The 12,186-nt window shown below is 39.8% G+C and overlaps 1 non-coding gene across 1 annotated transcript; it reads right to left on the bottom strand.

Moving 5' to 3' along the window:
• Positions 1–9,127: 9,127 nt before the first annotated feature.
• On the bottom strand, positions 9,128–9,234 carry LOC122150452. Its single transcript, XR_006163670.1, has one exon. It is a non-coding gene; the product is annotated as a U6 spliceosomal RNA (small nuclear RNA).
• Positions 9,235–12,186: the final 2,952 nt, after the last annotated feature.

The following is a 12,186-nucleotide window of genomic DNA, read 5'->3' as shown; positions in this document are numbered from 1 at the left end:
AATTTGAGTGGTGCCACATCAGCAAATGGAGGTCTTGAAAGCTTTACCTTATCCATAGGAGTAAGGCTGGGTTTACTCAGATGATGCAGCTCTTTCCCAGTCCTATTTTGAGAGCCTTCTAACCTAACCGGATAATTCATAAAGTTGCACGGTAATGTATCAGACAGTGTTTCTTTGCTATTCATAAGGTTTCCCCTGGCCAATTCTTTGAGAAGTGGACAGCCTCTTCCTCCTTCCTAGTATGTCTCAGTCTGTAAGCTGGGCTGATACCTGTGCACCATGTGCATCCTACTGGGTTTGAAACACCAGTGGCTCAGCCTCAAAACTCCGGTGCTGGCGAAGAATGCTGAAAGTACCTGGACTGCTAAAAGAACTAACGGATCTGTCCTGGAGGAAGTGCACCTGAAATGCTCCTTGGAAGCGAGAATGGCCAGACTTCATCTCACCTACTTTGGTCATGTTGTCAGAAGAGACCATTCCCTGGAGAAGGATGTCATGCTTTGTAGGGTGGAGGGTCGATGAAAGAGTGGAAGGCCTTCAGTGAGATGGATTGACACAGTGGCTGCCATGATGGGCTCAAGTATAGCAGGGATCATGGAGCTGGTGTAATATTGGACCGTGTTTCATTCTGCTGTGTATGGGGTCGCTATGAGTTGGAAACAACTCGATGGCACCTAACAACAGCAAATATTTATTTATTTAAATTTCTTATTGTGATTGGGTGAAAGTTTACAGAGCAACTTGTTTTTCTTTTGGATGGTTCATACACATTTGTTCCATGATATTTATTGCAATTTCCATACGTAACAGTATTCTTCCCACTTCCTCCCTGTGGTTACTATTTCCCTTTGTCTTTCTTTCCTATCCACTTCCTCTTTCTGAGCTTTTCACCTGGGAAAAAGCTGCGCCTTTCATCTCTTATGGTTGATTGTTCTAAGGAATGCATACCTCTCTAGTGTTATTGTTCATTTCATACATAGATCTGTCTATTGTTTGGCAGCGAGTTGAGCCCCAGGAGAGAGTTCACTTCCAGGCTTGATGGGTAGCTATGGGCCATTGTCTCTTGGGTTTCATCAGTCTTTATCAGATCAGTAACCTTGGTCATTTTTTTTTATTATTATTTTGAGTTTTGTTCCATAATTTTCTCCTACTTTATCCCAGGGTCCCCTAATGTGATCCCTTTCAGTGGGTTGCAGTGGTAGCCAGGCACCATCTTGTTCTGGTCTCAGAGTCATGATGCTGAGGTTCATATGGTCCTCTAGTCCCTTGGACTAGTATTTCCATGAATCTTTTATTTTCTTCACTCTTCTTTGCACTAGATAAGAAGAGACAAATAGTTGCACCTTAGATGGCTACTCACAAGCTTTTAAGATCACAATTGCTACTCACCAAATTAGGATGAAGAACAGTATCTTTGTGGACTAAATTACGCCTATTGATCTTGATGTCTCCTGCAACTACAGTCTTGAGCCTGTAGGCCCAGCAACCCTGTCCCTCAAGGTATTTTGGTTACAGCTAAAATGTTTTCATAACTTTGGCCCCTGTTAGCTCTAATAGATAGATAGATAGATGAGCTTGGGTGGTGTAGTGGGATGCTAACCAGAAAGTCAGGGGCTTAAACTCACAAGCTGCTCCATTGGAGAAAGATGAAACAACCTACTTCTGAGAAGATTTACAGCCTTAGAAACCCAGTGGGGGTCACTCTGAGTCAGAATTGACTTACTTGATGGCAGTGGGTTTATATATATATATATATATATATTACATACGTAGCGATATCATCTGCCAAACTTATATATATTGTTATTAGGTGCCTTCATGTTGGCTCTGACTCATGGTGACTGTGGTAGTTAAGATTATGTGTCAACTTGGTTGGGCCTAGTTTTGGGAGGCTGGGCAGCTGGATGTAGTATTCTCCATGATGAGACTGGTAATCAACTCCATGGTGGAATCTACTGTGAGCAGCTGAGACTTAGGGATGTGGTCTGTTCCTAGTATATAAGGAGAAGCTTTAGGAATGGTCTGTAGTTTTTGGCATGTTTGAATCCTGTGTGTAACTAAGTTGTTATTCGGCAGCCTGCCATGTTGTCTGCCGATCTTGGGATTCTTAATAGACTTGACTCAGTGGCCTGCAGTGTGTTTTGGTAATATCAGGACTGTGCCTTTTTACTTGTCCATCTTGGGTTTGTCAACCTTAGCAGTCACCAGCTACCTGGGTGAAGAAAGACTCCAGTTTCAGTAGGCTGGAAATAAGAGGCAGAGCTAAAGCCTAAGGTTGAGGGGCTTTCATTCAGCCTCTAGGGCCTGGCACTTTGAACTTGGATCTCTAGCCTCCTAAATTGTAAGAGAATAAATTCCTGTTTGTTAAAGCCATCCCATTTGTGCTATTTTCTGTTAGAGCAGCATGAAGGAACCAAAACAGAATACAATATTGAGAGAGTGGGGTGCTGCTCTGACAGATACCTAAAGTGTGGAAACAGGAGTGGAGTGCATCCTTGACCCAAGACGCCTGTGCTGAGACTCCAGCAGAGAAACCCTGGCAGAGACACCAGCATAGGAGATGGCAACAGCAGAGCCAAGAGACTGGCATGACACAGTGACAGCCTTACCAGCCCACGGAGGAGAAAGCTAGTTGCCATTGGGTTGGTGGCTTCCTGGTGGAGTGAGTGCTAACCAGAAAGTCAGGGGCTTAAACTCACGAGCTGCTCCATCAGAGGAAGATAAGACATCTCTACTTCTGAGAAGATTTACAGCCTTGGAAACCTATGGGGGTCACTCTGACTCAGAATTGACTCAGGCCTTAGGGCATTAACTGGTAGAAGAGACCGGCATGAAATGGAGTAGCAGGTTGCTGGCCCATGAGGCAAGAAAGCTGAATGCTTTTTGGGCAGAAAGATCTCTGGCAGAGTGGGTTGCCTTTGACATTAATCAGCAGAAGTGGAGAGACTAAGGAAACCGGAAGTAGAGCTGCCTCAGCCTCAAAGGGTAGGACCATGGCCTCTGGGGAAGGAACCACCATAGCCCCCTAGGTTTCAAAGAGTCACACCTTCACCAACTTGGTTCTGGAATGTGGAGCAGCTTGTTCATGTGGGACAGTGGGATGGGGTCATAGCTGCTGCCCAAAAGTGGGGGGGGGGGCAGGGCTGCCATGCCCAAGAGATAGAGGAACAGGGCACACCAGGCCAAAAGGGTGAGGTCCCTACTGAGATGAACTAGGGGACTGGAGCCATCTAGTGAAGGAGAGCTGTACAGGTGCCAAGTTGACAAGGGGTGGAATTGTGGTAGTTAAGGTTATGTGTCAACTTGGCTGGGCAGCTGGATGTAGTATTCCCCATGATGAGACTGATAATCAAGTCCATGGTGGAATCTACTATGAGCAGTTGAGTAGCTGCCTTAGGGATGTGGTCTGCTTCCAGTATATAAGGAGAAGCTTTGAAAATGATCTGTAGCTTTTGCCACACTTGAATTATGCATGGAGCTGAGTTGTTATTCAGCAGCCTGTTTGGTTGTCTGACTCTTAATGGACTTGACTCAGTGAGCTTCTATGTGGTTTGGTAATATCAGGACTGTGCTTTTTTACTTGTCCACCTTGGGTTTGTCAGCCTCAGCAGCCACCAGCTACCTGAGTGAAGAAAGACTCCAACTTCAGTGGGCTAGGAGCAAGAGGCAGAGCTGAAGCCTAAGGTTGAGGGGCTTTCATCCAGCTCCTAAAGCCTGGCACTTTGAACTTAGATTTCTAGTCTCCTAAACTGTAAAAGAATAAACTCCTGTTTGTTAAAGCCATCCCATTTGAGATATTTTCTGTTAGAGCAGCATGAGGCATCCAAAAGAGTGACCTTATGTACAACAAAATGAAGTACTGCCTGGTCACGCACCATCCTCACAATACTTGTTAGAGCCCGTCGTTGCAGCCTCTATGTCAATCCATCTTATTGACAGTCTTCTTCCCCTTTTTCACTGACTCTCCACTCTACCAAGCATGATATTCTTCTCCACGGAATGGTCCCTTCTGACAACGTGACCAAAGTAGGTGAGACAAAGTCTGGCCATTTTTGCTACCAAGGAGCATTCTGACTGCATTTCATCCTGGACAGATTTATTAGTTCTTCTGGCAGTCCATGGTACTTTCAGTACCACAACTCAAAAGCATCAACTCTTCTTTGGTCTTCCTTATTCATTGTCCAGCTTTCACCTGCATATGAGGCTATTGAAAATACCATGGCTTGGGTTAGGTGCAACTTAGTCTTCAAAGTGACATCTTTGCTCTTCAGCACTTTAAAGAGGTGTTTTGCAGCAGATTTGCCCAATGTAATACATTATCTGATTTCTTGACTGCTGTTTCCATTGGTGTTCATTGTGGAGCTAAGTACTATGAAATCTTTGACAACTTCAATCTTTTCTCCATTTATCATGATGCTGCTTATTGATCCAGTTGTGAGGATTTTAGTTTTATGTTGAGCTGTAATTCATATTGCAGACTGTAGTCTTTACTCTTCATCAGGAAGTGCTTCAAGTCATCTTCACTTTCAGCAAGCAAGATTGTGTCGTCTGCATATTGCACGTTGTTAATGAGTTTTTCTCCAATCCTGATGCTATGTTTTTCATATCGTCCAGTTTCTCAGATTATTTGTTCAGCATACAGATTGAGTAAGTATGGGGAGAGGATATAACCCTGACACACTCCCTTCCTGATTTTAAACCATGCAGTTTCCCTTTGTTCTGTTTCAATGACAGCCTCTGGTCTATGGACAGGTTCCTCATGGGCACAATCAAGTGTTCTGGAATTTCCAATCTCCATGTTATTCATAATTAGTTATGATCCATGCAGTTGAATGCTTTTCCCAAATTAATAAAACACAAGTAAACGTTTTTCTGGTATTCTTTGCTTTCAGCCAAGATCCATCTGACTTCAGCAATGATATCCCTTGTTCCACTTCTTCTGAATCTAACTTGCAGTTTTGGAAGTTCCCTGTCAATATACTGCTGCAACCTTTTTTGAATTATCTTCAGCAACATTTTAATTGCGTGTGATATTAATGATATTTTTCGATAATTTCCATATTCTGTTGGGTCACCTTTCTTTGAAATGCGTACAAGGATGGATATCTTTCAGTCGGCCAGGTAGCTGGTTTCAAATTTCTTGGCATGGATGAGTAAGTGTTTCCAGTGTGGCTTCCATTTGTTGAAACATCTCAAAGGGTATTCTGTCAATTCCTGGAGCCTTGTTTTTTGCTGACTCCTTCAGTGCATCTTCAACTTCTCCCTTCAATACCATTGGTTCTTGATCATATGCTACTTCATGAAATAGATGAATATTGACCCATTCTTTTTGGTACAGTGACTCTGTATATTCCTTCCATCTTCTTCTGATGTTTCCTGCATCATTCAATAGTTTGCCCATAAAATCTTTCGATATTACAACTCTAGGCTTGAATTTTTTCTTCTCTTCCTTCAGCTTGAGAGATGCTGGGCATGTTCTTCCCTTTTGTTTTTCTAACTCCAGGTCTTTGCACATTTCATTATAATAATTAACTTTGTCTTCTCGAGCTGCTCTTTGAAATCTTCTATTGAGCCCTTTTATCTTGTCATTTCTTCCATTCACTTTAGCTACTCTGTATTCAAGAGCAAGTTTCAGAGTCTGTTCTGACATCCATTTTGGTCTTTTATTCCTTTCCTGTCTTTTTAATGACCTTTTGCTTTCTTCATGGATGATGTTCTTAATGTCATCCTGCAATTCGTCTGGTTTTCGGTCATTGGTGTTCAATACATAAAATCTGTTCTTTAGATGGTCTCTAAATTCAGGTGGGATATAATCAAGGTCATATTTTAGCTCCCATGGTCTTGTTTTAATTGTCTTCTGCTTCAACTTGAACTTTCATATGAGCAGTTGATGGTCTGTTCCAGTCAGCTCCTGGTCTTGTTTTGGCTGAAGATATTGAGCTTCTCCATCAACTCATTCCACAGATGTAGTTGATCTGATTCCTGTGTACTCCATTCGATGAAGTCCATGTGTATAGCTATTGTTTGTGTTGTTGAAAAAAGATATTTGCAATGAATAACTCGTTGGTCTTGCAAAATTCTATCATGCCATCTCCAGTACCATTTCTGTCACCAGGGCCATATTTTTCTAAGTCCTGGTGATTCTTCTTTGTTTCCAACTTTTGCATTCCAATCACTGGTAATATCAGCACATCTTGATTGCATAGTTGGTCAGTTTCAGACTGCAGAAGTTGGTAAAAAATCTTCAACTTTCACATCTTTGGCTTTGGTGATTTAGTTGGTTTTGGTGGTAACCATCAAATATTTAACATCAAATGTTTCTTTTCCTTGACTTTCTGTAATAGTGGACTCATACAATATTTACCCCATTGTGGTTGACTTATTTTACTCAGGATAATGTCTTCAAAGCTCATTTACATTATGATGTGATTCATGTATTATTCATTATTCTTTAATGTTGCATAGTTTTCCACTGTGTGTATGTACTGTAGTTTGGTTATCTATTCATCTATTGATAGGCACTTAAGGAACTTTGGTGTGTAAATGGGTAAGGCATTTCACTGCTAACCAGAACATTGGTGGTTCAAACCCACCAGTGCTGCATGGGAGGAAGATGAAGCAATCTATTTCTGTAAAGATTTATAGCCTTGGAAACCTAGGGGTTGCTATTAGTTGGAATTGACCCAAAGACTGGGTTATTGATGATCACTTAAATTGTTTTCATCTTTTGCTATTGTGAATAGTGCTGCAATGAACATGGGTGTGCATGTATCTATTCGTATCCCAGCTCTCACTTCTTTAAGATATATATCTAGTAGTGACATTGCTAGATTGAATGGTATTTCTATTTCCAGTTTTTTAAGGAAGCATCATACTTTTTCCACAAAACGGTTGCACAATTTTGCAGTTCCATAGCAATGTAGGGGAGTGTCAATCTCTCCACATTTTTGCCAGCATTTATTGTTTTCTCTCTTATTGAGCTTTTTTAGTATTGCTGGGTGAAATAATATTTTATTGTTGTATTGATTTTCATCTCTCTAATGGTTAATGCTTGGGAGTGTTTCTTCATGTGCTTGTTGGCCACCTGAATATCTTCTTCGGTGAAGTGTCTGTTAATGCTCTCTGTACGTTTTTAAATTGGGTTGTCTGTCTTTTTGATGTTGAAGTGTTGAAGTGTTCTATAAAGTTTAGAGATAAGTCTCTTGTTGGATATGTTTTTGTCAAATATTTTCCTCCCAAACTGTAGGTGCCCTTTTTACTCTTTTGGAGAAGTGTTTTGATGTGCATAAGAATTTAATTTATAGTCATCAGTTTATGTTTTGCTGTTTGTGCATTTTTGTTTATGTGTGATCATCTATGCCATAAATAGGCCCCTAAGTTTGTCCCTATTTTTTCTTTGATGATCTTTGTAGTGCTAGGTTTTACAGTTAGGTATATATATTTTTTTAACATGATATGAAGTATGGATCTTGTTCGTTTTTCTGCAAATGGTGTATGGTCAGTAACTGCAACCCCCCAAAATGGCTCTCTGATAGTTGGGCTTGTGTGTCATCTTGGCTGGACCATGATTCTGAGTGGTTTAAGCAGTTGTGATGTGGTTATTCCCATGATGAAATTGGATGTATATTCTTTGAGCAGCCAATCTCTTGAAAGGTAGTTTCCCTAAGAGTGTGGCCTGCTTCCAATATATATATGGACATCTTGGGAAAAAGAGAGAATGTTCTGTGGATCTGGATCCTGTTGTACTGCCTGCAATTGTCCATGAGCAAACAATCCACTATTCTACCTGGTGATCTTGGATTAGTCATCTACTGAAGTCAACAGCTGGTATACTGCCTGCCATTCTTGAGCTCATCAGCCCCTGCAGCTGTGTGACAGGAAAGGGCTCCAGTTTGACATTTGATCCAGGAACTTGGGACTTATCAGCTTCCATAAGTGTGTGAGCCAGTTTCCTAAGATAATTTTTTTTTCTCTCTCTATAAGCTTTACTAGTTTTGCTTCTCTAGAGAACCCAGCCTAACACAGGCTCCCAGACTCCATTTTGTTTGGTCAAGCTTGTAAGAACTATAAGCCATTTCACCTATCTCCCCTTGTCATGTATTCCCCTGCTCCCCACATCATGTGTTAACCACCTTCCCTGTAATGTGTTAACCCATCCTTAGAACAGTTTTAAGCCATAAAACTTACTAACGGTGGTATTGTATCAGAGCACAGACAGGTGGTGATCATAGGGCACTGCCTGGGGGCCCCTCTGATTGGGACCTTGTGCCACCAAGTCTGAAACCAGTCAGGTAGCCTTCTATTCCCAGTCACATAGCCCCCATCCCCAACTCCTCAAACTCAGGTATAAGTAAGTATCCCTGCAACGTGGGAGGGGGTTAGCTGTCACCTTGGATCCATTCCGGCCTGCTGCCACTGGACACTGACTTGCTAGCAATGTTTGTAAGTCTACATTCCTTATTTTTTTAATCCTCTTTCTTTCCCTATTCTTTTCTTTCACTTCTGAATAAACGTTCATATCTCTAACTATGTCTCCTGGGAAGTTTTTTGGACTTTTGTTACCTACTCAGGAGGAAGTCTTAACATCCTTGGAAAATTCATGTAACAAATGGATATCTAGTTTTGCCAAAACCATTTGTTAAAGAAACTATCTTTTGCCTATTTAATGGATTCCAGCTCTTTATCAAAGCTTAGCTGTCCACAGGTGGATGGATCTATTTCTGGGTTCTCAATTCTGTTCCATTGGTCTATACATTTGTTGTTGTATCAATACCAGGCCTTTTTTTTTTTCTTTTAACTACTGTGGCTGTATAGTAAGTTTTGAGATTGAGAAGTGTGAGACCTATTTTGTTCTTCTTCTTCCATAAAAGAAAAAGAAAAAGAAACCAAAATCACTGCTGTCAAGTCAGTTCTGACTCATAGCAACCCCTCCTTGGATTTCCCAGGCAGTGTCTCTATGGCAGCAGATTGCCCAGTCTTCCTTCTGAGGAGTGGCTGGTGGGTATGAACCACCAGCATTTTGGTTAGCAGTCAAATGCCTTAGGCACTACACCACCAGAGCTCCTTCTTCTTCCATAGTGCTTTGCTTATTCGAGATCTCTTTCTCTCTTTTTTAACTAAAGCAATGAAAAATATGGAATGCTTCACAAATTGGCATATCATCCTTGTGCAGGAGCCATGCCAATCTTTTCTGTATCATTCCAGCTCTTTCTATATTTGTTTCTAGTAGGCAGCATAGAGTTGAATCAGGTTTTTAGCCCATTCTATCAATCTCTGTCTTTTGATCACTGTTGTTGTTGTTATGTGCCGTTGAGTCGGATCCTACTCATAGTGACCCTTTCTTGGGTTTCCGAGGCAGTATCACTACAGAAGTAGATTGCCCTATCTTCCTTCTGAGGTTTGGCAATCTACTTCCATAGTCATACCACCTTGGAAACCCAAGGTTGTTGTTGTTGTTATGTGCCGTCGACTCGGCCCTGACTCAGAGCAACCCCTTTTTGGGTTGCCGAGGCAGTATCATTATGGAAGTAGATAGCCCAACCTTCCTTCCAAGGAGTGGCTGGTGGGTTTGAACCTCCAGCCTTCTGGTTAGCAGTCAAGTGCCTTAGGCACTATGCTACCAGAGCTCCCCAAGGAGGGGTCCTATATTTAGATCAATTACCTTTAATGTAATTATTGATATATTAGGGATTAATTCTGGCATTTTATTTTTTGTTCTCTATTTGTAATCTTTGTTTTTTCATTTCTTTGTTTTCTTTTCTTACCTTTCTATGGGTTACTTTTTTTTGAGAATTCTATTTTCATTTAATGCTACTATTTTTGAGAGTATGTCTTAGTATAGCTTTATTTTATTTTATTTAACGGTTATTTCCTATATATATGTGTTTATCTTAACACAGTCTATTGGTGGTGACATTTTATTAGTTCAGATGAAGTATAGAAATCTTATGCCTTTTTACATCTATTTACCCTACCCCACTTACAATTGTCATAAATTAAATTAAAACCACATAAGACTGTGTTATAATTTTTTGCTTTCACTCTCAGACATAATCTAGAAAACTCAAAAGGATAAAAAAATTATCCATATTTTTGCTTACTGTGTTCTTTCTTATTTCATAATGTTCCAAGTTTCCTTTTATTTGTTTATTAATAATTTTCTTTCTGTTGAGAGAACTTCCACTAGCCATTCTTTTAAAGTAGGTATGCTGATAACAAATTCTCTTAGTTTTCCTTTATCTGAGAATACTCTGATTTTTCCCTTCATCCCTGAAAGATGCTGGATCTAGAATTCTGGGTTCATATTTCAGCACTTGATATATGTTGTGCCAATTTCTTCTGGCCTCCATGGTTTCTGATAAGAAATTAATTGTCAATCAAATTGTTTTCCCCTTATAGGTAAAGTGTAATTCCTGCCTTGCTGCTTTTAAGAATTTTTTTGTTGTTAATTTTCAATACGATGACTATTATGTGTCTTGGTGTGGATTCCTTTGGGGATATCGTGTTTTGGGATCATTCACCTTCTTGACTCTGTAGGATTATGTCTTTTGCCAGATCTGGGAAGTTTTCAACAATTATTTCTTCATGTACTTTTTTAGCCCAACCCTCATTGTCTTTTTCTGGGGCTTTATATATTTTTTGTTATAATCCCACATGTCCATAAGAGTCTATTCATTTCTTTTTTTTTTTCTTTTAAGTCTATTTTCTCTTTGTTATTCATATGAGGAAATGTCTATTTTTCATTTTCTGATTCTTTCCTCAACCCCCTCCATTCCATTTGATTATTCTTTATATCTTTTTTTTTTTTGCTGATATTTTCCATTTTTAAAATGCATTTTATTGAAATATAATTTATGTACAGTGAAATACACTAAACTAAAGTGACATGGGTCAATGGTTTTTTTGTTTTTTTTTTGGTAGTGTTCCTTCCTCTCCCCTCCCACTCCTGGTAACCAACAAAGAAAGTTTCCTTCCAGATATAAACCTTTCCTTGACTTTTTACAATAATGATCTAATACACTATTTGTACTTCTGTGATTGACTTACTTTACTCAGCACAATGTCCTCTACGTTCATCCATGTTATGCAGTGTTTTGTAGATTCTTTAGTGTTGCATAGTATTCCATTGTGTGTATGTACCATAGTTTGATTATCCATTCTTCTGTTCACAGGCACTTAGATTGTTTTCATCTTTTTGCTACTATAAATAGCACTGCAATGAACATGAGTGTGCATATATCTGTTCTTGTCCTGACTCTCGCTTCTTTAGGATATATACCTAGTAATGGGATTGCTGGGTCAAATGATATTTCTAATTCCAGCTTTTTAAGGAATCACCATACTGTTTTCCACAGTGGTTGTATCATTTGACAGTCCCACAAGCAGTGTATGAGAGTTCCAATCTCTCTACATTCTTGCCAACTTTTGTTATTTTCTGTCTTGTTAAACTTTGCCATTAGTGCTGGGGTGAGATTGTTGTTTTGATTTGCATCTCTCTGATGGCTAATGATCACGAGCATTTCTTCATATATTTGCTGGCCATCTGAATATCCTCTTTGGTGAAGTGTCTATTCATGTCTTCTGCCCATTTTTTAATGGCATTGTTAATCTTTTTGTTGTTGAGGTGTTGAGGTTTTCTATAAATTTTAGAGATAAATCCCTTGTTGGATATGTAATTATTGACAAGTATGAAGTATGCTGTCGTTTTGTTATATGTTTTTTCGTGGTGTTGATTTCTTTGTTCCATATAATTTTCTGTGCTGAACTTGTTTTGTTTATGAATTGTGTTATCATTTATTTTGTTGCTATTGTTTTAGTATTTGCCAAATATTTGTACAGGAGCTCTGGTAGCATAGTGCCTAAGGCACTTGTCTGCTAACCAGAAGGCTGGCGAGTCATACCCACCAGCCACTCCTCAGAAGGAAGATGGAGCAATCTACTTCCATAGTGATACTGCCTCAGAAACCCAAGGAGTGGTCGCTATGAGTTGGGTCTGACTCGAGGGCACATAAACAACAACAACAACAAAAATATTTGTACTGGTCTTCTTTTTTATTTTGATGTGAAGGTTTATCATTTTTCTTTGAGATTACCCTGTGATTTATAGTTTTCTTCCCAAGTTTAGAACAGTTCATTCTATCTTGTAGTTGTCTTGACTTCCCTACCATCTAGAAGTTCTATAACTAC

This window comes from Orycteropus afer, unplaced genomic scaffold (genome assembly GCF_000298275.1).
Source record: "Orycteropus afer afer isolate SDZICR_OR568_19922 unplaced genomic scaffold, OryAfe1.0 scaffold00143, whole genome shotgun sequence".
NCBI classification, from domain to species: Eukaryota; Metazoa; Chordata; class Mammalia; order Tubulidentata; family Orycteropodidae; genus Orycteropus; species Orycteropus afer.
This window is presented reverse-complemented; position numbering and strand designations above follow the sequence as displayed.